Genomic DNA, 26,138 nt, shown 5'->3' on the forward strand with positions numbered 1-26,138 from the left:
AGTCTTACCTCCTATATTCACCTGAGCGGTTCTCTTCCTCTCCGTCTTGAACATAGCCAGCGAGTGCAGGCCACCACCATCCTTCCCCAGGATTCCTGTCACAATTTCCTAGAGGATCTTCCTGTCTTCATGTTCAATCCTCCAGTTCACCCGCCCCCCCCCCATTTACCCCATTGCCCAAATGGTCTTATTAAAATGGAAAAATCCATTATCCCTAATATATAACACCTGCCAGGTGACAGGGACTCCTTTAAGGATTTTATACATAGTAACTCATTTGATTTCCACAACCTCACTATGATACAGGGCCCCTCTTTTTTTCCCCACGGGGTTGATCTATGCTGGAATTTAGTCAGAAGCTCTGGAGGCAAAGATTTTTCTCTCAAGAGAAAAAGAATTTTAACTTTTTTGAAGACTTGCCTGTAGTTAAGTTTTATGCTGTGCATTTCAGGGGATATAAGCATCAAGTCTAACCTAATTTTGTCTCTTCATTTCTTGTTCCCTAGATGTCCCAGAAAGGAGTTCTTTCCTCTTGATAACAAACTGACAGCTCCAAAGGCTCTTTGTCTTTGCAGATTCAGTGTTCTACCTTCATTTCTCATCATCTGCCTGGTTTTCTTTTTAGGTTTTAAAAGGGGCTGGGTAGAGAAATGCACATTTTGGGGATAGCACTGGAGTGGTTCTCTGGCCTAATATAAATTGAGAGAGGAGTTTTTCCCAAGTAAAATTTCTCTCTCTGTGTCCATACACACATGGGTATATATGTGTGTCTACGGTTGTCTATATGTGTGTACACACACAGATGTATATATGTGCATAGACACACACGAATGTATATACACGTGTAAACATACACATATATGTATATACACACATTCTGACCTTCCACCTCTTCTTAGTTTTCTCCTATATTAGTTCCTTCAACTTATTAAATATTTACTTATTTTTCTTTGTTGGATGTCATTTGTAATTGCCTAGTTATTTCCCTTCATGTATCCTCTTCAGAAATATTAATCTTTACACTTCCCAAGATCAATAGCCTCAGTGTTTGGAGATTTGAAATGAAACATGAGTCTATTGCTCACTCTTTAAAAAAGACTCACCTTCAAGAAAGGTGGAATTTAATTTCATTTGACTGGGCTTGTGGGTTGGAGGATTGTTGGAAATATTTTGGAAATTAGTTTTTGCTGATTTTCTGGGGAGAGAATATGTATTCTCTAGGGCCGTGTGCCGCAGGCAGGAAGCAATGCTTTTTGAAATGAAGACAAGCAGAGCCATTCATCCTGGGCAAATCACAAGCAATCATACAGCTTCCAGGATTCAATTAGATTTGTCACAACTTTGGTCTAGTAGGAGAAGAATTTGTTATCCACTGAAAGCCCTCAAATTCCATTGGGTTTGTTGAGTTCTGAGTATTCCTGAACTTTGGGCTTATAGACTGGTTGACAACCTCCTGTCACATAGTGGTGATCAACTGAACACCCTGGCAAAGGCCTGGGGGTTTTATATCATATCCTTTTGTGATGAAACAGAAGAGCTCTAGACCCAGCTGGCCTGGGTTCAATCCCCAGCTTCCCCATGGGTGGTGTGACCTGATGTGAGTAAGTTAGCCCCTCAAATCCTGGCTGTCTAATGAGGAGGACAAAAGGACCAACTTCATAGAGATGTGGTGAGGATATTAAATGAGGTAGTATATATAAAGCACTTGGAATCGATGCTGATCTATAGGAAATAATAGATGCTTTATTATTACCCGTGTTACTGTTAGTCCGTAAACACCTGTCTTACATTCTATTGTGTTTTCTGGGCCTCCTCTGGTACCTGGCACTGAGTCAGCACCCAATACGTATTGATTGAATGAATGAATAAATAATTTGAGCAGAGGGAACATCATGAGAGAATTAAAAGCCAAATAAGGAAGACCATAGCAACGGTGGAGGACTCCTTGTGAGGCCCAGTAGAAGCATTTCCTCACTCACTAACTCATTCATTCCTCAGAATAATCATGGGAGGAGGGGACTAATCCCATCATTCCCAGTTTTACGAACGAGGAAACGAGGAAACGGAGACTTACTCCCCCAAGGCCACCTCAGAAAGGCCGAAGGATCTTTTCAGCTCTGGTTTGTCTGATTGCCGGGCTGGACTCCATTTCCAAGACGATCGGTGAGGGAAGATTGAGTCTCAAGTGTAAATAGGCCACATTTATCCTCCAGGTCTCCTTGACCTTCCCTTTCTTTTTGTCATCCTCTTATTTTTTGGGTAAATTCCAGTATAAGATGCCCAGTTTTGTATCCTTCCCTTGCATTATCCCATCTGTATTGGGCTGCAGAGAAATGACATTTTGTAAAAACTGGTGCTGGTTATGGACCAGCAGCACCTGCTTCATATGCAAGAACAAACCATGAGTTGAGATTATGCCTGCAGCACACACGAGGTGCCTGTATTTGAGGCCACAGGTGTGTGTGTGTGTGTGTGTGGGGGGTGCACACCCTGTCCTGACTCCTGTACACACCATATATCTTATATAATGTTGCAACAACAGGAACAACAATAAAGAGCCAAGGACAAGAATCACGATAGTTATCAATGTATTCAACAATATTTGCTGAGCATCTCCTCTGTGCTGGGCACTGTTTATGCTCAGTGTAGTTGCAGAGAGCTGGAAACGGTGCCCAAAGCCAACCACTTGGGCTGTGAAAGCCCAGATCCTTTACTTTTAGCAGGACAAACTCTGAGGTATAATTTGCACCCTGCCCCCCAGTGCTTCCTAAGGAATCAGGCTGAGATGGCACCTTTGCAGGATATTGCACTTCCATGAGTCTCTCCCCCTTCCCTCTCTCGCTTCCTCTGTTCCTCAGCAGCTTCTCCGGGGAGCACTTCCTTAATAAGTCACTTGCAAGCGATTCCTCGTCGCAGGGTTTTCTTGCGGGGAACTTGACCCAAGACATCGCCAGGGTCTGGCATCATCTCATAGTTGGGTTTACGCTGTTGCTGGTGACAAAAAAATTCTTGAGGCAAGGAAATTGCAAGGGCCAGACTGCCTGCTTGAAGCTGAGGAGAAAATGCACGGTGGTCTTTTCACATCAATAAATTATCCAGTCTCTCCCAAACTGCTGAAGCCAACCATCTTCCAAGCAAAGTGTCAGGGAGAAGCTGCTCATTTTGACCTTGAGTCTGGAGAGAGCATGACATCCCAGCTTTCTCAGCTTTGCCATAGAGTCATAAAGTCATCAGATGTGGAGGCATGACTTTTCAAGCAGGAAGGGGCCGAGCTAGGAGCTGCATGGGCTTCCAGGAGTTCCCCCAGATTTACCCCACAATGTGGAACAGGAGGCCACAGACCTTTCAGGGAGGGAGATGAGCCCGTGAACCCTTCAGAAGAGGGCTATTTCCCTCTGGAGAGGAGGAACTTCAGAAGGATAATGATGATATGATTCCAGGCCTTGCAATGCTTTCTTGCATATCCCTATACTGCCTGAAGGGCTTTTCTTCCTCCCAAAATAGCTTCTCACTCTTGAGCTGGTGAAGTAGATCACAGGCAAGAAGAGAGGGGAAAAGAGCCAAACTTCACTTCTCAATACAGCAACTTAACTAGAGCTAAGATACTCTTGGAATTGAAAATATCACTGGTAACTCCCAGGAACTCATCTTGCCTTAGGTCTTGATCTCTCCTGCCCCAGGGCTTGTTGTTCCATAAATCATCATGTTTTCTAGGAGTTGGCCCCTGGTTACAGGAGGCAGAGTAAGAGTCCCCCAGAGATGTGCACACCCCATCCCCAGAACTCATGAATATGTGAGCTTACATAGCAAAAGAGTCTTTGCTGTTGTGATTAAGTTACGGATGTGAATCAGGGAGATTTTCCTGAATTATCTAAGTGGACTTGATGTAATCACAGGGGTCCTTACAATTGTCAGGGAGAGGTAAAAAGGTCAGAATTGCAGCAGAACAAAGTAGGGTGATAGAGAAGGAGATTGGAGCAGGGTCATTGCTGGGAGCTAAGGGACACAGGCAGCCTCTAGAAGAGCAAAGTCAAGGGACAGACGTACCCCTAGAGCTACAGAGCTGCCAAGGTGCAGCTCTGCTGACACTTTGATTTTAGCCCCAAAAGCCCTTTTTGTACTTCTGACCTCAAAAACTGTAAGTTACAATAATACAGTTGTGTTGTTTTAAGCCACCATGATTGTGATCATTTGTTACAGCAGCTCTAGGGAACGAATCCACTGGCCTCCCGTCCTTCCTGAGTGTGCACACCCTGTTAGAGCCCCACGGCTTACAGTTCTACCGGTACGCTAAGCACTCCTTGGCCATGTCCAGTCCCGATCTCTCCTATGATTGAGGCAGAGCTCCCCAGGGGCTCTGCACCTCCACATTCCCCAGACACATCAAACCGCACAGGCTCTCCACTGTCTGACTGTTTGGCCAGCTTGCTGGTTCAACAAACCACATTTCTAGCAATGTGTGCTGCACGGGATGATTTCAATGGCTATGGGGGATTTGGGGGAGTTCTTTTGGGAAATGACAACCTTATTTGTGTTTCTAAATTTCATGCAAGTTGTAAGTTGTGAATGTCATGGAACTTAATGAGCAGTGGTGGTGGGCTTCTGTGCGATGGTCTCCTCTCCTCTCCTCCCCTCTCCTCTCCTTTTGTTCCCAGGGCACTTGTCTGCTTCTATACAACAGGCTGCTTCCTTTTATTTATTTATTTATTTATTTATTTATTTATTTATTTATTTATTTATTTATTTATTTATTTATGATAGTCACAGAGAGAGAGAGAGAGAGAGAGAGAGAGAGGCAGAGACACAGGCAGAGGGAGAAGCACGCTCCATGCACTGGGAGCCCGACGTGGGATTCAGGATCGCGCCCTGGGCCAAAGGCAGGCGCCAAACCGCTGCGCCACCCAGGGATCCCTAACAGGCTGCTTCCAATAGAAACCTGGGTAGCCTACCTTCTGTCTTTCCTGCATCACCTTTACCCTCCCCTGTTCGGGCTCTGTGATCACTCCCCTGAATTCCTGCAAGTGCCCTGCTCTCCTCTAATCCATCTTCCCTTGCCACCGAAGCCACGCAGACCTGATTTTGTTACTCTTTTCCCTAAAGCTCTCCAAAGCCTTCCTGTTTTCTCCGGACAAAGTCTAAACTCCCTAACGAGTCCTGGATGGTCAGACTCAGATCCCTATCTAATGCACCCTTTAGGTCAGGAACGAATTCCCCCTCCACACATTTCTTCCCTGCCCGACTAGGTAACAGACACCCTTCCGTTGGCCCAGTCCTTTCACTGAGCAGGACTAGCTTCTCGCTGCCTCCTCGCCAGTGCTCGTGCCTTCCCCCTGCTTGGTGTGCGGGTTCTGGCTTTCCTTGCCTACCTAACTGCTACTTCTCCTTCAAGACATTTAGTCTGGGTTTTCTGTGAAGCAAATGCCAACACAGGATTAAGCGTGCAAGGATTTTTTTCTTTTTTTTCTTTTTTTTTTCAGAGACTATGTCTGTGTGTAAAGACATTGGGAGGGACCCAGAAGGCTGGGAGAACCATCGACTACCATGCAGAGACAGGCAAGGTTAAACAGAAGCATCCGGATTGCTCTGTAGTCTAAGAAAGGTTCAGCAACACCGTCAGGGAGTCCTTGAGCCAAAGTCGGCTCCCAGGAACAGGCCTGTCCCAGTGTGTTTGACACACTCAATGTCACAGCCCATGGGTGAGGTGTGGTGCCAGCCGAGGCGGTCATGCTAAGATGGAGCCCAGAGCCCCAGCAGCCGGGGGCAGGGGGGGGACCCTCAGCCAGTGATACCCCGGGCAATGGGAGGTCTGCAAGGGGCATCCTCATGGCCACCCAAAGCTCAAGATGAGTCACCTCATTCAAATGCTCTTTCTCTTCCAACCATTTCCTTCTGTGCTCTCAGGCTTGTGGGATTTGCCTCTCTTCTCCTCATAGTTTTCACTACATGATTATTGTTGGCTTCCTTCTTTGTCTTCTACATTAGATAGCAAGATCTTTTAAAGCAAGGACCTCCTCTCAGTTATCTTTCGATTTCTAATTGTACAGGGTGTGGCACATAGTAGAGGCTTAGAAAAAGCATTATGCTCAGAAAGGGAGATGGTGTGAAGGCATCATTCCCACTTCACAGGGAAGGAAACTGAGACCTCCGGGGATGCGTGACTAGGCCAGAGTTAGTCTGGGGAGCACCAGGGATTTGAACGCAGATTGCCTGATTCTACTTCAGGCACAAAGCCTTCAAGGGTGACCTGGAGGCAGACACCAATGGATGGTTTTCTTCACCAGATCCTTCTGCTCTGGGGCCCAGGGAAAAAAACTCATGACTGGAAATATTTGACAAGGAAATCTACTGGTTCAAAAGTGAAGTTGACCTAAGGTTGATCTAGATGTTCTAGACTCAGAATGAAATTTTAAAAATAACATGTAGGATGCTTGGGTGGCTCAGCGGTGGAGCGCCTGCCTTCGGCCCAAGGCAAGGTCCTGGTGCTCTGGGATAGAGTCTCATGTTGGGCTCCCTGCATGGAGCCTGCTTCTCCCTCTCCCTCTGCCTCTGCCTCTCTCTCTGTGTGTGTCTCATGAATACATAAATAAATAATCTTAAAAAAAAAACATGCAAGCTTCTTCTCTTTGTTTCCCTCTGTGTCTCAGAATCCTGAGCTTTCGTCAGAGTTGTAGGAGATGCTGCTGGTGCCTGGTGTCAGCCCTTGACTCTACACATAGAAAGATCCTCAATGTGAGTGTCTGCAGATCTTTGCCTGAGGGCTTTTTCCTGGTGGTGGGAGCTTGCTCGGCCCTGAGCTAACCAACAGCACCATCACACTCAAGGTGTTAGGAGCAGGTCCCAGTGTTGGACAGATAGCTGGTGGGTGAACCCTGTGGCTCCCTCAACCTTAGCTGGGGCAACTGAGGCACACATCACATTCTCTCATAGCTCCCCAGCAGATTCAAACCCCAGTCCCCCAAAGCGGTATCTGCTTGAGGACACATCCTTTACTGGCTGCCTTCCATTCTGGCTTACTTCCTCACTCCTCTACCCACATTGGTGGGACTATTTCCCAAATAAATGACTTGCCCTCAAATCTTTGTCACGAGGTCTGTTTCTGAGCACAAACCAAGATGAAACCCTAGCTCCACTCTCATCATATTTTAACCTCCTCTCTCTTTTGTCTGAATCCCCCTTTGAAACCGAAGGCTAGGTGTCCTTATTCCCATTTGTAGGTAAAGAAATCGATGCTCAGACAAGTAAGTAACCTGCCCAACCTGTCCATGCTTCTGAGGGGCTGGGCTGAAATGCAAGTATTGTGCAGTTTTGTGTATATATCATGAATTATCTTTCAAAATATGATTTTTAAACAGTTGTGTAATAATCTATCTTATGAATATATCCTCACTTAGTTAACCATGGCTCTACTGTTTGACCCTTTTGCCTTTCTTTGCTCATCTGTAAAATGGGCATACTAATAGCAATGCTACCGGATAGTTGTAAGAATAAAACAAAACATAATCTCTATAGCTTCTAGCAGAATTTCAGACACATGATAGATACCATAAATGTTAATTCCCCTGTCCACCAAGCAGAATGGTTCATGTCAAGCCTCAATCCCTCCTCACTCTTCCCTTTGCAGGCTCCTGGTCTTCCCCACAGGGCTCAAGATAATTCCATTGCCTGGAGAAGTAGTCTAGGGGTCGCAGATCAGATTTCTAAGCTTTTCCCACTGCTAAGAGCTATTCAGACAGAGAACATGGAGATGAGTAAACAAAATCCCATAGGGTCTCTTCCTGTTGACATGGCAACCTGACTACCAGCTGTCAGGCAAGGTTTCCGGGGCTGCTCATTTAGGGGACTTCACCACAGGTACCTGATTAACAATCCTCAGCTGGGGGAGGGGGAATGGTGGATGTATAAAAGCATTTATTCTAGAAAAAAAAAAAAAAAAAAAAGCATTTATTCTAGAGTCACCCTGAACCACCCCCCTCAACCTAACCAGACAAGACCCTCTTTGAAGCTTGAATTAGGGTGCACTTTTTATTATCCTCTCCCACCCCTAGCAGCTGCTTAACCCAGAGTTGCAAATAATATCTGTTTGAAGACCTTTTGTCTTCAAGTTTCCGGCTGGCTGACTTTCAAAAGCTTTCCCAGCCCTGGTTTCAGCCCATCCTTTGCAGACACATTCTGCAAGGAGAACTACAGGCAAGAAACAGCCAGTTGTCAAAAACATAAGTGATTGGGAGACAGAAATCACTTCCTTATGAAGCAAGTTACTGCTCTGGGGTCAGAATCAAGTAGTTTGGATCCCATTTACCCTGAACATATGATACAGTAGGGCCTAAGCTGTCTGATGCAATTAGATTCATCCTCCCTTTTGTTTCTTCAGCTCCAGACAAAGGGTATGATTTCTTTCCTGAAGGGCCAGACAAAGCTGTCTCAGGATGGCTTTGTATGGTGGTGTAGGTTGTACACTGCACAAAGCCACCTGACAGAGAGGCCCGATTGGGAGTGAGATCCAGTCTGGGCATCACTCACCACTCTGGCATGTGGTCCCAGAGTGGGAAACTTTCCTAATTAAATAAAAGCCCTGAATAGGCTCCTAGGGCTCTAATGGACTGTATTACTTTATCAAATTCTATCATGGGGGACAATAAAGGAAAGGTGGGTGGGTGGGTGACAAGGGAAGAGATGAGAGTTCACACCTGGACCACACTTTTCCAAAGTGTAGAAATTGATACTTTTCCCATGAAATCCAATTAAGCTTCAAAATGTAACATGGAATTAGACAAATAGGATTTCATAAGTAAGATAGTATACAATTTTTTTAAACGTAATCTCGACTCCAATGTGAGACTCAAACTCACAACCCTGAGATCAAGAGTTACATGCTCTTCTGATTAAGCCAGCCAGGCTCCCTAGTCTGTGATTTTTATAAAGTGATTTTGGGATGTGCTCATTTATTAGGACAACAGGAGTCTAGGTATGAAAGGTGCTTGGACCACTCTGGAAGCCTGGGTAGATGTGTGGTTAGGGGTTGGTTCACTTACCTTGCATTGAGGGAACTCTTCCTTATTCATACTTGTTGCTCTTCCTTTGACCCTTAGAACCAATACTACTGTTAAAAATAAGACAAGCCCCAACTGGAGTTGCTTATGCTAAGCCCCTTGTCACCAAAATGAAGCTTAGCTTAATTATAATTTTGGGTTTCCCAGAGATGGAATCACCTGATCAGCCGTAGTTAGGTAATCTGTCTTGACGGACACTATGAGGAAAGTCACCTTGCAATGACCCATGTGTTTTGTTTCCTAGTAAAACTTCCTGTACCTGCTTCCTTCTGTCTGTAAAATCTCCTGCCTTGTGTAGCTCTTGCGAGCTTCTTTCCATCCACTAGAGTGGATGCTGCTAGATTTATGAATTGCCGAATATAGCCATCAGATCTTTAAAATTTACTCAGCTGGATTTTTTTTTTTTAAACACTAACTACTTCACTGTGTGGTCAGACAGTCTGTTGAGATGATAACGTGGGTTTTTTCCTCCAAGCATTTTCCCTCAATCCCCTGTCCTGGAGTGGGCATGGAGGTGGATGGGAAGAGGTGTGGATCCCAAACCGAGAACAGGAGTTGTGAGCAAAGGCCTTTGCCTTCCTGAAGATCCATCAGAGTCACAAAGATGACGACAGTGTCTTCTTCATTCCTGAACTTTCATTACCTGATACCTAATAGGTTGGGCAATTAACTATCCTAGTTTGCTGGGGATTTTCCAAATTGCTGTACTGAAAATCCCACATCCCGAGAAAGTCCTCAACTGCAGGCAATCTGGGACTGTTGGTTACCCTACGAGGCTTTGTTAAACAAGTGAATGAATGAATGACTTTTGTTTTCCAAAAGTCTGCCTGCACTGAAGAGATGATGCTGGATTGCTCCAAGGCCCAGGAGAGGGTAGAGCAGGGGTTGGCTAGCTATTGGCTATGTGCCAAATCTGGCCTGCCATCTGCTTTTTTCTTATAACCCGAACACTATGAAAGTCAAATGAAGAATAAAAGCTTGTGACATCTTAAAATTTTATGAAAATGACATTTTAGAGTCCATAAGTAAATGACCATTGGGAAAAAGCCACACTTGTTCATTTATGTATTGTTTGCAGCTTCTTTGGTGCTCCAGCAGGAATGCTGAGTAGTTGTGACAGAGATTATAGAGCCTGCAAAGCCTAAAATATTTGCTATCTGGCCCTTTACAGAAAATGTTTGCAAAGCTCTGTGATAGAAGGAGCCTGCTGGATTCAGAAAGAGATCACACTTTGGAGGAGGAGAAATGGTGGGACGCTCACATTGCATAGTGACTGTACCCATCAGGCTGGCAAGACACCAAAGGGTGGCTGAAGACACCAGAGTTCTCTGCTTTCCCAAGATCTATGCACCCATAGAAGCTCAGAGAGTGGGGAAGACCACTGCCAGCCTGGACAGTGAGGGGGTTGGTGACAGCCTTGGGGGATGGGAAGTTAGGGGCTCTTTCCTTGTCTTCTGGATACCATAAAATTCTCCTGGATTCTAAAGTGACTCCCAAGAGAGGTAAATGCTCAACAGTGACTAAGATGGCATTTCCACCTAGCTTGGAGGGGATTACATTTGGAAACTGATTTAAATTGAGTTTAATGAAAATGAAGAGATACCAATTTCTTGTACATTTGAGTGTGGGGACTAAGACTCATGATTACATGTTCTGTGGAGGACCCTGTTGCAGGAGTTGCAGCGTTGGGGTGCTCCAGAATCTGAGGACCTTTGTAACCTAATGAGTGCATCTAAGCCAAGGAGGCCTGGACTGTGAGAAACAGGAGCCTGGTGAGAGAAAATAATTTTCAATGTCCACAGGCTTGTCATCCCTCCATCCCTGAGATTGATACAAACCTGGCACATCAGTGCTCAATAAATGCTTACTTCGAGGGATTAGGCAAATGTTTTCTTTCTCTGGGGACAAAGCCCTTCAGAACCTGCTATGATCTGACATGGATCATTTCTTTTTTTTTTTTTTTAAAGATTTTATTTATTTATTCATGATAGACATAGAGAGAGAGAGACAGAGATACAGGCAGAGGGAGAAGCAGACCCCATGCAGGGAGCCTGATGTGGGACTCGATCCCGGGACTCCAGGATCACACCCTGGGCCAAAGGCAGGTGTCAAACCGCTGAGTCACCCAGGGATCCCCAACATGGATCATTTCTAACTCAGGATAAATTTAAGTGAGTTGCTACTCTTTCTAGATATTTTGTAGCTAAGCCTTATGTATGGTAGTGGAGAAAGACTATTCTCTACTTAAAGGAAATCAAAGAACAGCAAATAAGTTGGAGTAGCAGGTGACCCAGATACCCTTCTAAGACTCTTGAAATCAAAACCTCAGTGATTATGCTAATAGTTACAGTGCACCCATCAGGTATCAGGTTCTAAGGTAAGTACTTTATTTTTGAAATTTAAAAATTCCTGTTAATAAACATATAGAATAATATTAGTTTCAAGTGTACAGTGTAATGATTCAACACTTCCATACACCACCTGGTGCTCATCATGACAAGTGCCCTCCTTAATCCTCATCATCTACTTCACGCAGTCCCCCACCCATCTCCCCTCTGGTTTGTTCTCTGTAGTTAAGAGTCTGTTTCTTGGTTTGCCGCTCCCTCTCTCTCTCTCTCTCTCTTTTTTCCCCTTTGCTCCTTTGTTTTGTTTCTTAAATTCCACATATGAGATCATATAGTGTCTGTCCTTCTCTGACTTATTTCACTTAGCATAATACTCTGTAGCTCCATCTGTGTCCTTGCAAATGGCAAGATTTCAGTCTTTTTTATGGTTGAGTGATAATCCATTATATATATACTTATATATAGATATATCTTTATCCCATCACTAATCAATTGATACTTGGGCTATTTCCATAATTTAGCTATTGTAGATAACGTTGTGATACACATCAGGGTGCATATATCCCTTTGAATTAGTATTTTTGTATTCTTTGGGTAATTACCTAGTAGTGCAATTGCTGAATCAAAGGGTAGTTCTATTTTTAACTTTTTAAATTTTTTTTTTTTTTAAATTTATTTTATGATAGTCACAGAGAGAGAGAGAGAGAGAGAGGCAGAGACACAGGCAGAGGGAGAAGCAGGCTCCATGCACCGGGAGCCCGACGTGGGATTCGATCCCGGGTCTCCAGGATCGTGCCCTGGGCCAAAGGCAGGCGCCAAACCGCTGCGCCACCCAGGGATCCCTATTTTTAACTTTTTGAAAAACCTCTATACTGTTTTCCAAAGTAGCTACAACAGTTTGCATTCCTACCAACAGTGTAAGAGGATCCCCCTTTCTCTGCATCCTTGACAACACCTGTTGTTTCTTGTTTTGTTGATTTTGGACATTCTGACAGGTGTGAGGTGATATTTCACTGTAGTCTGATTTGCATTTCCCTGATGATGAGTGATATTGAGCATCTTTTCATGTGTCTGTTGGCCATTTGTATGTCTTCTTTGAAAAAATGTTCATGTCTTCTGCCCAATTAAAAATGGGATTATTCATTTTTTAGGTGTTGAGTTGTATAAATTCTTTATATATTTTGAATACTAATCTCTTATTGAATTATTGAATCTCCCATTTGGTAGATTGTCTGTTTTTTGTTGATTGCTTCCTTCGCTGTGGAAAGGCTCCTTTTTTTTTTTTTTTTAAAGATTATTTATTTATTTATTTATTTATTTATTTATTTATTTATTTATTCATGAGAGACACAGAGAGAGGCAGAGACACAGGCAGAGGGAGAAGCAGGCGCCCTCCAGGGAGCCGGACACGGGACTCGATCTGGGGACCCTGGGATCACACCCTGAGCCGAAGGCAGATACTTCACCACTGAGCCACCAGGTGTCTCAGCCAAAAGTTTGTTTTGCTTTTGTTTCCCTTGCCTCAGGAGACAAATCTAGAAAGAAGTTGCTACAGCCAATGTCAAAGAAGTTATTGCCTGTGTTTTCCTCTAGGATTTTTACAGTTTCAGGTCTTAAATTTAGGTCTTTAATTCATGTTGAATTTTTGTGTATAGTGTAAGAAAGTGGTTTAGTTTCATTTTCTTGCGTGTTGTTTAGTTTTCCCAACATCATCTGTTGAAGAGATTGTCTTTTTCCCATTGGATATGCTTTTCCTGCTTTGTCAAATTTTAATTGACCATAAAATTGTGGGTTCATTTCTGGGTTTTCCATTCTATTCTATTGATCTATATGTCTGTTTTTGTGGCAATATCATATTGTTTTGATTACTACAGCTTTGTAATATAATGTGAAGTCTGGAATTGTGATGCCTCCAGCATTGCTTTTCTTTTTCAAGATTGCTTTGGCTATTTGGGTTTTTTTGTGGTGCCATACAAATTTTAGAATTGTTTGGTCTAGCTCTATGAAAAATATTGTTGGTATTTTGGTATAGATTACACTGAATGTATAAATTGCTTTGGGTAGTATAGACATTTTAACAATATTTGTTAAATGAACAAGGTATACATGAACATGGAATGTCTTTCCATTTCTTTGTGTCATCTTTTATTTCTTTCATCAGTGTTTTATAGTTTTCATAGTACACGTTCTTCACCTATCTGGTTAGGTTTATTTCTAGATGTCTTACTGTTTTTGTGCAATTGTAAATGAGATTGATTCCTTAATTTTTCTTTCTGCTACTTCATTATTAGTGTATAGAGATACAACAGATTTCTATACATTGATTTTGTATCCTGCTGCTTTACTGAATTTGTTCATCAGTTCTTGGTGGAGTCTTTCAGGTTTTCTATGTAGAGCATCATGTTGCCTGCAGATAGAGAAAGTTTTACTTCTTCCTTGCTGATTTGGATGCCTTTTATTTCTTTCTGTTGTCCAATTGCTGTGGTTAAGACTTCAGTACTGTGTTGAAGAACAGTGGTGAGAGTAGACATCTCTGTTTTGTTTCTGACCATAGAGAAGCTCCCAGCTTTTGTGCATTAAGGATGATGTTAGCTTGGGATTTTCATATGTGGCCTTTATTATGTTTAGATATTCTCCCTCTAAACCCACTTTATTAAGGGTTGTTTTTTAAAAATCATGAATAGATGTTGTACTTTGTCAACTACTTTTTCTGCATCTATTGAAGCTATCATATGGTTCTTATCCTTTCTTTTATTAACGTGGTGTATCACATTGATTGATTTGTGAATATTGAACCACTTTTGCAACCCAGGAATAAATCCCACTTGATTGTGGTGAATGATTTTTATAATGTATTGTTGGATTTGGTTTGCTAGTATTTTGTTGAGGATTTTCACATCCATGTTCATCAGGGATATTGGCCTGTAGTTCTCTTCTGTGGTGTCTTCATCTGGTTTTGGTATCAGGGTAATGCTGGCCTCATAGAATGAATTTGGAAGTTTTCCTTCCTTTTTTATTTTTATTTTTTGGAATAGTTTGAGAAGAATACATATTAACTCTTCTTTAAATGTTTGGTAGAATTACCCTGTGAAGCCATCTGGTCTTGGACTTTTGTTTGTTGGGAGTTTTTTGATTACTGGTTCAATTTCTTTGCTGGTTATTGGTCTCTTCAAGTTTTCTATTTCTTCCTGTTTCAGTTTTGGTAATTTATATGTTTCTAGAAATTTATCCACTTCTATGTTGTCCAATTAGTTACTATATAGTTTTTCATAATATTCTCTTAATAATTGTTTGCATTTCTGTGCTGTTGGTCATTATTTAAGGTAAGCACTTTGAATGGCTTGTCTGGAACCCTCACAGAACAGCTGCAAGGTAGGTATTCTTACTGGACAGATGGTGAAAATGAAGTTCAGAGAGGTCAAGAAACAAGCATGAAGTCACACAGCTACTGTTTTCATTTCTCAGCCTTCTGAGTCTGAAGTGGAAACAGGGGTGCCTAGGAGGAAATGTTTAACCATTATTTCCCAGAAGAGTACCGAGTTGCCAAGACTAGTATCTTAGCTTTCCTTCCACGTGCTGAATCTCTGAACACTAGTAATTACATGGCCATGACAGACTCATGGCTGGAGGAAACGTATTAAGCTTTTCTCCCAGTTGTTTCCCCAGATATTTGCAGCTGATTTTTTTCATCAATCATCTCAGAAGAAACACAGATAAATCTCTGCTTCATTAGCTTTATCCAAAGCCTGGGGAAGTTTAGCAAGAGAACTGCATTATTTTGAATAATCAGCTTTTCCTACCTCAGCATTTCCCTACATGTAAGAGTACCTGGATTAGAGTCCCAGGGGCTTGTCTGTCTCATGTGGAGTCCAGTTCTGTGATATTTCCGGTGATGTAACGAGGTGTGAACTGAGGATTAATCTCACTCCTGTTACTAGACCTATTACTGAAGAGACTTCAAGATCCAATTATAAATTGTAATGCGGTAGAAAATATTCCCGATTCTCACAACACCTCGGGGACTTGAGATGATTTACCTGGGAGTTATTTACATTTATTGCTTCTTGTTTTCATAATGCCAAAAAGTTCCAATTTATTATTTAAAGATTCTATTTTTTTTCCTTTTTTACCAAATCCTTGCTCTAATGCTCGAGTGTTATCAGCTTATGGAAATGAGCAGCTTGTTTTCTGTGAGGGAGACAAGAGAGTTTTCTCAGCAAAGGCACATCTCACAAGGGAGTAGGTAAGGGGGATTTTTGGTATCAGAGTCTTTCGGCATTAGTGGAACACTTAAGACCAGACTTTTAAAAAAGTAATATTTTTTTCCTGAGTGTAATAAGCAAAGCAAATCAAACAAATAACTATAGACAACCTGAAAAAATTAAAGTGCATATCATTACACTATACAGTTTTAACAACTGTAAATATATTTGACATATTTATATGTGCAGTGTTTTTAAAGTGCCAAATGTTTTGCATGGATCAACTTTTTAAATCCTGTTAGCCACCTCAGGTAATAGCATTATTATCACCCTCATTTTATAGATGAGAGATAGGGCACAGAGAAGTTAAGTAGTTTGCAGGAGGCTGCCCAGAGGGAGTAAGAGGTAAATGTAGGATTTAGACCCACCCAAGCAGTCTGATGCAAGTTCTCAGACTCTTTAGCAGTACCCAGGATTATATTTCTATGTAGCTCTTCAAAAGATATCATATCAATGGTTCTATATGTATCATCTACATTACTATAGATATATCATCATATATATTACTTACACTATGTATTCAGATTAGTGTTCCTCCATTCTTGCCATATGACATATGTCATAAACGTTTCCTTTTGTCATTTACTTATTTAAAATTAAGTAACATTTTAAGGTATAAGGCTGATTGGTTACATTTGTAGAACACAAAATATTGATTTCTCATTTCACATCATGTTTCAAAATAAATCCAAAATAGATTATAGATTTTTTTAAATTCTAAAAAGAAAAAAATTAAGAAAATAGAAGTAAAGCAGCCTCAACAGAGCTTGAATCAAAATCCAGCCCTTTACCTGCTCTGTGACCTGGGCAAATCGCTTAACTTTTCTGAGTCTCTACTTCTTAATCTGTAAAAATGGAAATGGTACAATTTCTAAATCAGAGAGCTGATAAAGGATTAGTGGAGGATTTAGGGCTGTGCCTGGCATATAATGCACTTTTAATAAATGTTAGATATTTTTATTTTATGTAGGGATAGAAACATCTTGTCCAAAATTTCAGAAGATAAGCAGCCTGGCTTTCTCTCAGCTTATTTTTTTCTTTGTTAAAAAATTACAAATGAAAGTTTTGGAGTATGTGTCTGCATATTTAGAAGAGGCACAAATCTGATTTCCATAACCAGTCTCCATTCTCCACAGAAAAAAGTTGGCATAATTGCTAATCAGAAAGGGTGGGTGAATTCTATTCCAGAACTCCAGGTTAGATTTAGCCTGATCTACGCACCCAAATGATGTCATAGTCGTTTACAATTTATTGGGAAGATATTGACACACATTTTTAATTTATTTGACATCCTGGATGGCAAGTCTGCATGTAAGCCCAGCTCTGCATGTATATGTTTAGGCCTGGATGATTAAGTTGGATGCAGCGTTTCTTTACTTTTACCTTTTTTTTTTTTTTAGGATTTATTTATTTATTTATTTATTTATTTATTTATTTATTTGAATGAGAGGGAGAGCGCAAAGCAAGAAAGAAGAGAAAGAAGTAGACTCCCTGTTCAGCAGGGAGCTGGACACGGGGCTCCATCCCAGGACCCTGAGATCATGACCTGAACTGAAGGCAGATCCTCAACTGACTGAACCACGCAGGTGCCCCCAGACTGCAGCATTTCATCAGAAAGTGTGGAAGAGTATGTGAGGGACTACTGAGGCCGGCGGCTTCCCAAGAAGTTCCAGAGCGACTGTTCTAGCAACTGTGAAGAGCAGTGTCCCAGGGTAAAAAATTACCTTTGAGAAATGCACACTTTGCACAACAGATTCTTCCCCAGTCTGTTGAAATCCTAACAGAGTATTGAAAAAGTCGGAAAGGCATTGTTCAGAACAGAATAATATAAGAACAATCTAAAATTATTTGAATATTAGTGTGACAAGATATATATAAAACAACCCTAAACAAATTGGGATAGGTTTTGTTAAAAGCTGCTATTAGCTCAAACATTTGATTGAAAAAATATATATATATTTTGATTTCTTTGATACATATATATATTCTCTCCATATATATGTATATATGGAGAGAAAATATAGGAGGAAGTATAATGTACACACATATGTGTGTATATATTTTTACAGATTTATGAACATACGTTTTAATTTATATATTAATTAATTTTATTAATATATAAACCACAATATTTATATACTAATATATACATAAATTAATATCATATATAAAAACATATCTCTCATCCTGATGTTTTAGTTGTTGGTTTTAATTTGGCATCCTTACTTCCCTGTCTTATCTGGGGAGTTGTGTGGGTCCTATAGGAATTTTGTGGTTTTCCCATGCACAGATTTCTGTACAATTTTCACACTCCTAGTGAGTGTGCAATTTCCTGCTTGGGAACGATGCAAGTCCTCCCTGTCACCTTTTCCTGAAGAGGCTTGTTCTTTGGTTATTATGTAATCTGCAGTTTTACAAAATGGTGCTTGTTGCTTCAACAGTTACAAACATCAAGTATAATGGAAGGATATTAGAAAAATAGCTAGGTGAGTAAAAAGACAAAAACTCCCAAAGCAAATACCTAGTTTGTGCATCTGCCCCAGTCTTGTGGGAGCTGTCACCCAGCACCCATTCATCCCAGTGCTTTAGTGATAGAACGCCCTGATCTTTAATTGGGCTCATCAGTTCCTGCAATCTCTATTGCGTTACAACATCCTTTGCAATTCAGTGTGGCCATGTGATAAGTTCTGTCTGATGGATGCAAGCAGATGTCTTGAGCATGGCTTCCGGGATAGTCATTCAAGGCAGGGGCATGACTTCCTCCTTCCTGCTGGTGGGAATGAGGATAGGATGGTTGGAGCTCAAGTTACCAACTTGGATGATGAAAAGAACACATGGGGCCAATGGCAGATCAACAAGACAGACTCTGGCTTCCTGATGATTGTAGAGCTGTCGTGTCAGCCCTGGATTTCTCAACAGGGTGCTTTCTAGAAAAATATACAGTGATCTTGTTTAAGTCATCTTTATTTTGGGTTTTCTCTTCTTGTACTTGAACCTAATCCCAACTGATCTGCCCTTCCTCCTATCCTTGTCTTTTCCACCCTTCCTCTCCAATTGAACAACTCCAAGTTTTTGGACTATTTCAGGGTTTCTCAGGGTCTGTACTCTTGATATTTGGGGCTAGGAAATTCTTTGATTTGTGCACTGTAGGATGTTTAACAGAATCCCTGGCCTTTACCCACTAAATATCAGTAGCTCTTTCTCCCCTGAGTTATTTTTTTTTAAGATTTTATTTATTTATTCATGAGAGACAGAGACACAGGCAGAGGGAGAAGCAGGCTCCATGCTGGAAGCCCGATGTGGGACTCAATCCCGGGACCCTAGGATCACGCCCTGGGCTGAAGGCAGGCACCAAACCACTGAGACACCCAGGGATCCCTCTTCCCTGAGTTATTAACCAAAAATGTCTCTAGACATTGCCAAATCTAATCATTTTTGGATGGCTTTCCTTCCTTGTCACTAAAATGAGCTCTTTGAAGACAGGACTCTATCTTATTCATATTTGTGGCACTAGTGCCAGGCAGTAGGACATCTTTCAATATAATCATTTAGTGAATGTTCATGGAATGAATGGATGGAAGAGGGGGTGTGTCAATCAATGAAAGGTCATCTCTCCAATCACATTTTTGGTCTTTGATATGTTCCTCCTGGACTCTTTAAAATGTTTTTAGGGGATCCCTGAGTGGCTCACCGGTTTAGCGCCTGCCTTCCGCCCAGGGCCTGATCCTGGAGTCCCGGGATCGAGTCCCATATCGGGCTCCCTGCATAGAGCCTGCTTCTCCCTCTGCCTGTGTCTCTGCCTCTCTGTGTCTCTCATGAATGAATAAATAAAATATTAAAAAAACTAAAATGTTTTTAACTTTGTATTTGGATATAATTTTAACCTTACAGAAATGGTTTCCAGAACCAGCACACAGAAGTCTTATGTCCCCTATACCCAGATTAGCTAGCTGTTAACATTTTACTGCAATTGCTTTGGTACTTGGTGTATGATATTTTTCAGAACTGTTAGAGAATAAATTGCATATTTTATGCCCCTTTCTCCCTAAATACTTCACTGAATATTCCCTAAAAAGACTATCTCTCCCAAAAACCATAGTGAAGTTAAACTTTCAAGAAATTTGACCTTGGCAGACTTTTGCTTAATCTGTCACCCAAATTCCATTTTGCCAATTGATCCATTTTAATACATTTAATACACTTTAGATTACTCTCCCTCAATATGGAATCCAGGCTAAGATCGGGCATTGCATTCTTTCTTCTCCTTTAACTTGGAATTTTCACAGCCTTTTGTGACATTGAAATTTTTGAAGGATATGATGTGCCTCCTTTAAAAACAGGATATTCATCATTTTGAGTCAGCCTTGTATTCCTTATGATTGGATTCAGGTTGTGCATTTCTGACCAGAAGACTATGGACGTGATGTTGCGTCCAGTATCATACCTGGAGGCACATGATGTCCATCTGCCCTTCACTGGTGATATTAATTTTGATCACTAGGTCAAGGTGTTGTTCAGTGTCTTCACTGTATAGTTAGCATATTTATATCTTTCAATCCATCAGCCATCTGTGAAGATTTCCCAACTCCAGCATTTCTTTGTTATTTGTTTGTTAGCGCTGGGAATTCTTCTCTAAGCATTTTCCCTATTGATTACTAATTATCTGTCTATTTGCATTATGTACTCATGCATTTCTACTGCCAGTTGCTTATAACTCATTACTAGCCTTAATTATCTTGGTGCCTAAATTGTCTTAGATTTGGCCATAGCAAGTTCCTGTGTCCTCATGAAATTCCTCCATTATTATGGTGAGCACTTCTTTCTTTCTGGCACAAGAAGATGTTCTAGGCAGGTTCGTCTCCTGCCTTCCTCAGCCCCATCCTGAAATTCTCCTAAGAGCCCTGGTTCCTTTCAGTTTCCCTAGACTCTTAATCTCCAAATCCTAGCAATGCTCTTTACTTCTGAATGGTGACCTTTGGGATGGTTGTCAATGTACTTTCTGTGCTTTTCTGTTTTGCTTGAATTTTAAAAGTAATGAACACACACACACGTTTTCCACAAAAGCCATAAAAATATTAGGAAAGAACCCATAGCCACCATCAACCAGACTGCTGCCTAAGTCAAGCATCCAAATGGCACTCCCCCCTCTTCTGGTTCTCTTTCCCTCCTGACAGCACTTCCAAAGACAGGGAGAAACAGTTATTTTGGTTCACATCAGACCTTTAATCTTGGGAGCCACAGACATGAGCCTGGAAGGGAGGCGGGGAGCTAACATACGGCAAAAGTGAAAATGCAAGGTCGGAAAGTTAAATGAAACAGGAGGTGTTTTTCCCTCCCTGCCCCTCAAGTGGGACGTGGAAGGGCTTTTAGGCGTAGGCTGCACACAGATGTGACCTTTCAAAGTAAAGGGCAGCTTCACAGCTACTGTGGGGTTGGCCACCCTCCTGGAGAACAAAGCACAAAAGCTAATGACAGTCCCTTTTGGTCACAGCCATAGGACTTGCAGTGCTTGTTGAACAGAAGTGCTGAGAGTGGGCGTCCTTGTCTGGTCTCCGATGTCGGGAGAAGAGCTTTCAGCTTTCACCATTGAGAATATTAACTGTGGACTTGTCATATACAGCCTTTATGATTTTGAGGTAATTTCCCTCTATTCCTGGTTTGTTGGGAGTTTTTAATCATAAGAGAGTGTTGAATTGTATTTAATGCTTTCTCTGCGTCTATTGAGATGATCATGTGATTTTTAGCCTTCATTCTGTTAATGCGGCGCATCATCACATGAATAGATTTTCATATGCTGAACCATCCTTGTATCCTATGGATAAATCCCACTTGGTTGTAGCGTCTGATCCTCTTAATGGGCTACTGGATTTGGTTTGCTAGTGTTTTGCTAGGGTTTTTATCTCTATATTCATCAGGGAAATGGCCTGCAGTATTCTTTCCTTGTGGTATCTTTGTCTGGCTTTCCTATCAGAGTGATGCTGGCCTCATGATATGGGTTTGCAAGGTTCCCTCATCTTTGGTTTTGAGAAAGGGCATTAATTCTTCTTTGGAGGTTTGGTAGAATTTACGAGTGACAACATTTGGTTTTGGGCTTTTCTTTCCTGGGAGGTTGTCCTATATTTTTATCTGCTAAATCTGGCAACTTAGCACTGCTGGGGGAAGGGGGATTGAAGGATTTCCTGGAGAAGGAGACATCTGTGAAGAGCTACAGACAAATAAATGTGTGTGTCTGGAATGATAGGTAGTAGGTGTGGAGTTCTGAGGGACTTCCCTTCCCCCACCCCCAACATGGCCTCTAGAAGCTTTTTATCTCTCAGTTACCCGGAAAGGGTGAGATTTTGATAATAATCAAAATTACTGAAAATTTTGATTTCAGTAATTTCAGTGATGGATTTCAAAATTCCATCACTGAAGCATTGGTCACGCACCAGATATTATTAGTTTATGACATTCATGTTATTTCTCTCTATCCTCTCTCAACATTTTTCTGAGGCAGGTGTTCCCATTTTCCCAATGAGAAAATCGAGGCTGAGAAAATCAATGTGATTTGCCCTAGGCTAAAAAGGCTGTGATAGACCCAGAATTCACATTCAGGTGGGTTTGATTTCAAAGCCCATAAGCTCAAATGTTGTTTAGATTGCTTCTAGGCCCCACAGAAGGCCTGGGTATTTGAGGGATGGAGCTACAGCAGTTTGCAGTCATGCTTTTGACCCTCCCTGAAGTTTTGAATCTGAACTCTGTGATCCAAGTGCTACTATATTTCTCAGCCCCAGAGGTGCTTCTGAACTGGAGAAGATGCTTCTGGGCCCAGCCTGGTGGGAGTCACGTGGTCCGTCAAGGGCCTGGCCCGGCATGCGAAGGGAGGATAGGCAAATAAGGCTAGTCCTGTTTCTTGGATCTAACAGAGTTCAAGTGAGGCCAAGTCAAGAGTGGCAAGTCAAGATAGAAGGTTTCCTTTAGGTAAATAGAGCAGTAAAAGAGAAGGCTTAGGGCCTGTTCACATGGTGGACAAGGACATGGACTTTGGAGGTTGAGTTCAGCAGGAGTCTTATATCTACCACTTCCAGCTGCCTCCCCACCCCTGGACAAGTTATTTGAAATCTCTGAGCCTCTGCTTTCTTATAGGCAACATGGTTTAATATAAGTACTTGCTGTGGTGGTTCTGATGATCTAACGGGATAAAGTTGATAAAGTGGTCAAGTAGTGCTTTGTATATGGTAGCCATCACCACCATTGTTGTCAGTGATGAGGGTCATTACTGCTATTAAAAAGCTGGAAACTTGACTCTTTGCATCGCTTTCTCTCCACATTTATTAATCACTTATAAATTTGTGTCAGACCCTGGGCAAAGAAGAACCCAAAGTTCAGCAAGGGAGACAGATGAAAAAGGCAGGTCACACAGAGTAAATGATAGTACAGGAGGGATGGACTCGGAGCAGTGAAACTCTGGAAGAGCAGAACTGCACATAGTGAAAGCTAGCTGCTATGGGCTCGGGCTAGACGAGTGGCTTACTGGTTCACACCACTGAGAGGGACAGGAGGAGCCTGGCTTCATGGATTGCAGCCCTCCAGCAAGACTGGAGTCAGGTGCTCGTGCCAGGTTGCCATGAATCCATCTCTCTGTGTCTCTCAGCTCTGGCTCCTGTATGCTGCTTTCACTTTCAAGCATCTCTCTCCAGGTTATATCCCACTGGCTTAAGAACTCTTGCTGGAAGAGAAGTCTTTTTTCTAAAGAGTAATGGCAACATTTTCAGCACTGTTTGGCCTGAGTTGGATGCATGCCCATCCCTGAACCATTCATGGTGCTTGTGGGCCTCCCTGCAGATTCTGGGAGTATGCTAATCCTACCTGGTACTGATAGACCATATAGTCCACTTTCCTAGGGGAAACTGAGTTATGGTCATGAAAAGGGGGAATGGACACTAGGTAAGCAAAGACAATGGGTGTATGTTCCGAGAATGGTGGAAAGGATGCCAATGAAAGCTTCTAGAATGAAGGGGCCCCTCTTAATTTTATTTTATTTTTAAAAATATTTTATTTATTTGACACAGAGAGAGAGATAGACAGAGAGAGAGAGACAGCACAAGCAGGGGGAGCGGCAGAGGTAGAAGGAGAAGCAGGCTCTCCACTGAGCTGGGAGCCCAATTCGGGGCTTGATCCCAGGACTCTAGGATCATGACCCAAGCTCAAGGCAGACACTCAGCCAACTGAACCACCCAGGTACCCTGAAGGGGCCTCTGTTTAAACCCACAGAGGCATGAAAGTGTGCCTTGTTTGAAGAGCAACAAATAGAAGGTAGAAGCAAGGAGATGGGAATGGAAAAGGACAGGGATATGTTCAGAGAATTTCATTTTTCCAAATGTCATCACTTATGTTTTCTTGGAGCCTCACTTAGACCACCCGGTGAGGAGGGTCAACTCCAGTTTTCTCACATGCAAATTGCAGATATTTCCATCTGCTTTAGAAGTGGTACTGGCAGTTCCCACTGTCACTAAGTTCAGATGCTGTAGAAACCCTCCCTGGTTTCTCTCGCTCGGGCCCGCCTTTGTAAATGGTCCCTTTGTCAATATCTCCGCAATTACCTTCTTGGGGTGTGTTAGGCATGTCATGTGAGGGCCTTGATGAGTACAACAGCACGTACATTCGGGGATAACGTGTAGAGGAACTGGTTCCAAAAAGCAGCTGTTTCTCTGCAGAGACCCCTGCCTCATCTTCTCTCAGCATGGAGAGAGTGGTAGTTAAATAGCGCTTACATGAATCATGCAGCGTGGTGGCCAATAGTCAGCGGAGAAAGAAATGAATTGCAGGCTATTTGTCACCAACAGGCTGTCCAATCAAGCTCCTTCATGATTTGTAATACAAGGTAGGCTTCCACAGGAAACATTTATTTTAGCTTCATCATTCCCTCCTCTTAATGATGTTTACTTTGCAAATGCTTCTCATAATTTCCTTTTTCCCCCCCAACTGCATCCTCCTGTCAGCATCCTCCTTTGTGCCAAGAGTACAAACAGCTCAGAGATTCCAACTTCCTCAGAAGAAATGTGACTCTATTAATTACTCTCTCAAATGGGACTTTCAAATCCCTCTGTAGAACTAAATAAAAACTAAATGAGAAATATCACAGGAAGATGGATGAATGATTCGACCCAAACAGATACTAGAAATTCAAGGTCAAGCTCCTTCTCTAACAGTAGCATTCAGAGGCTGCTGTTTCCTTCCAGGTGTTTTTTTCTTTTATCCCCCCACCATTATATATCCACAGGGTACTAAGGGACTAGACTGGACTCTGCAGTGATGAGCAGGACAGACAGGCCTCTGCCCTCACAGAGTTTATGGCACAGAGGGGCAGCGAGAAAGGTAGGAACAAGCATTACACAAGGATGTTAACAAGGGGACCACAGGCAATCCAGAAGGGAGGGCCAGCAAATGCTGCCCAGGAGAAATAATGTTGGAGAAGTTGAGAAGAGATCAGCCAGGTGAAGGTGGAGGGGTGCACCAGGCAATAGGAACAGCCTTTACAAAGACTTCAAGGTGCGGAGCTGGCTTTCAACATCTTACCGCATTTCCAATAGTGCCTTGTCCAGCTGGCCTGCATTTTAACCTGTCTCTGGCTAGATCCCAGAAGTAGGCTCCAAATCCTTCAGCTCATTTCCAGTTCCTCCTTCTCACTTGTATCAGGTATCCCACCCTCAGGTATATCTTCCATCATATCACAGCTCTGTTCAGACATACCGTGGCTGTCCACATTCTGTCTTTAATCTACCCTTGTGGTGTAGGTCCTACTCCGTGCTCCACGCGCTCTCTGTGCATTTTTCTCTTAGCATCTTCAGGCCTGGCTTCTGGGCCTTTGGTTGAGCTCTTCCCGTCTCCTGCATTGTCCTCCTCCCCTGCAGAGCTGTGTTAGCCAGGGTCCCAGCACAGTCCACACGGTACACTCAAACTGGGTAGCTGAGAAGCATTAAAAAAGAAACTATGCACATAGATGTGCACAGCATTTAGGGAAACCAGCATGAGGTGGTGCAGTACTTACAGCCTTCCATCACCACCTCCAGCCAGAAGGAGCAAGAGATGGAAAAGTGACCAGATACAGAAAAAGCAGCTTTGTGGAGGAGGCTGTCCAGCCCAGGCTTTTCCACCCTCCTATCACCTACAAGGTCACAGGCCTCAGCCAACCAGAAGCCAGAGGCAAAGGCACATGTAGATGCAACCCGTGCAGGTCAGCCTTCTTGGACAAGAGCAGGGTAGAAAAGAGTGCTGAGAAGACCCAGAGGGATAAACAGAGAAGAGGTGCAATGCCCTCCCTACTTCCACCACTCATCTCAGCCTTTTCAAAATTAGATCCATGAATCAAGATCCAACACAAATGCCAACTCATGCAAGAATCCTCCCACCTGTGCCGCTCACTGCCCTCCAGCTGGAAGCCTCTTCCTCATCCCTGAACATGTCCACTACCTTCTCAGAACTTCTACCATGGCACTCCT

The 26,138-nt window shown here is 42.5% G+C and overlaps 1 long non-coding RNA gene across 2 annotated transcripts in view; it reads left to right on the plus strand.

Annotated features, from left to right (window-relative positions):
- Nucleotides 1-1,599: 1,599 nt before the first annotated feature.
- Nucleotides 1,600-26,138, plus strand: part of LOC140610055 (uncharacterized) — a 128,538-nt gene continuing 103,999 nt past the window's right edge. Inside the window, exon 1 of one of the 2 annotated variants that reach the window (XR_012011833.1) lies at nt 1,600-1,669. This is a non-coding gene — a long non-coding RNA (uncharacterized lncRNA). Of the gene's footprint in view, nt 1,670-17,100; nt 17,370-26,138 lie in introns of those variants that run through there. The other variant, XR_012011831.1, reaches the window with a different exon arrangement.

The sequence above is a fragment of the Canis lupus genome, chromosome 19 (assembly GCF_048164855.1).
Source record: "Canis lupus baileyi chromosome 19, mCanLup2.hap1, whole genome shotgun sequence".
NCBI lineage: Eukaryota > Metazoa > Chordata > Mammalia > Carnivora > Canidae > Canis > Canis lupus.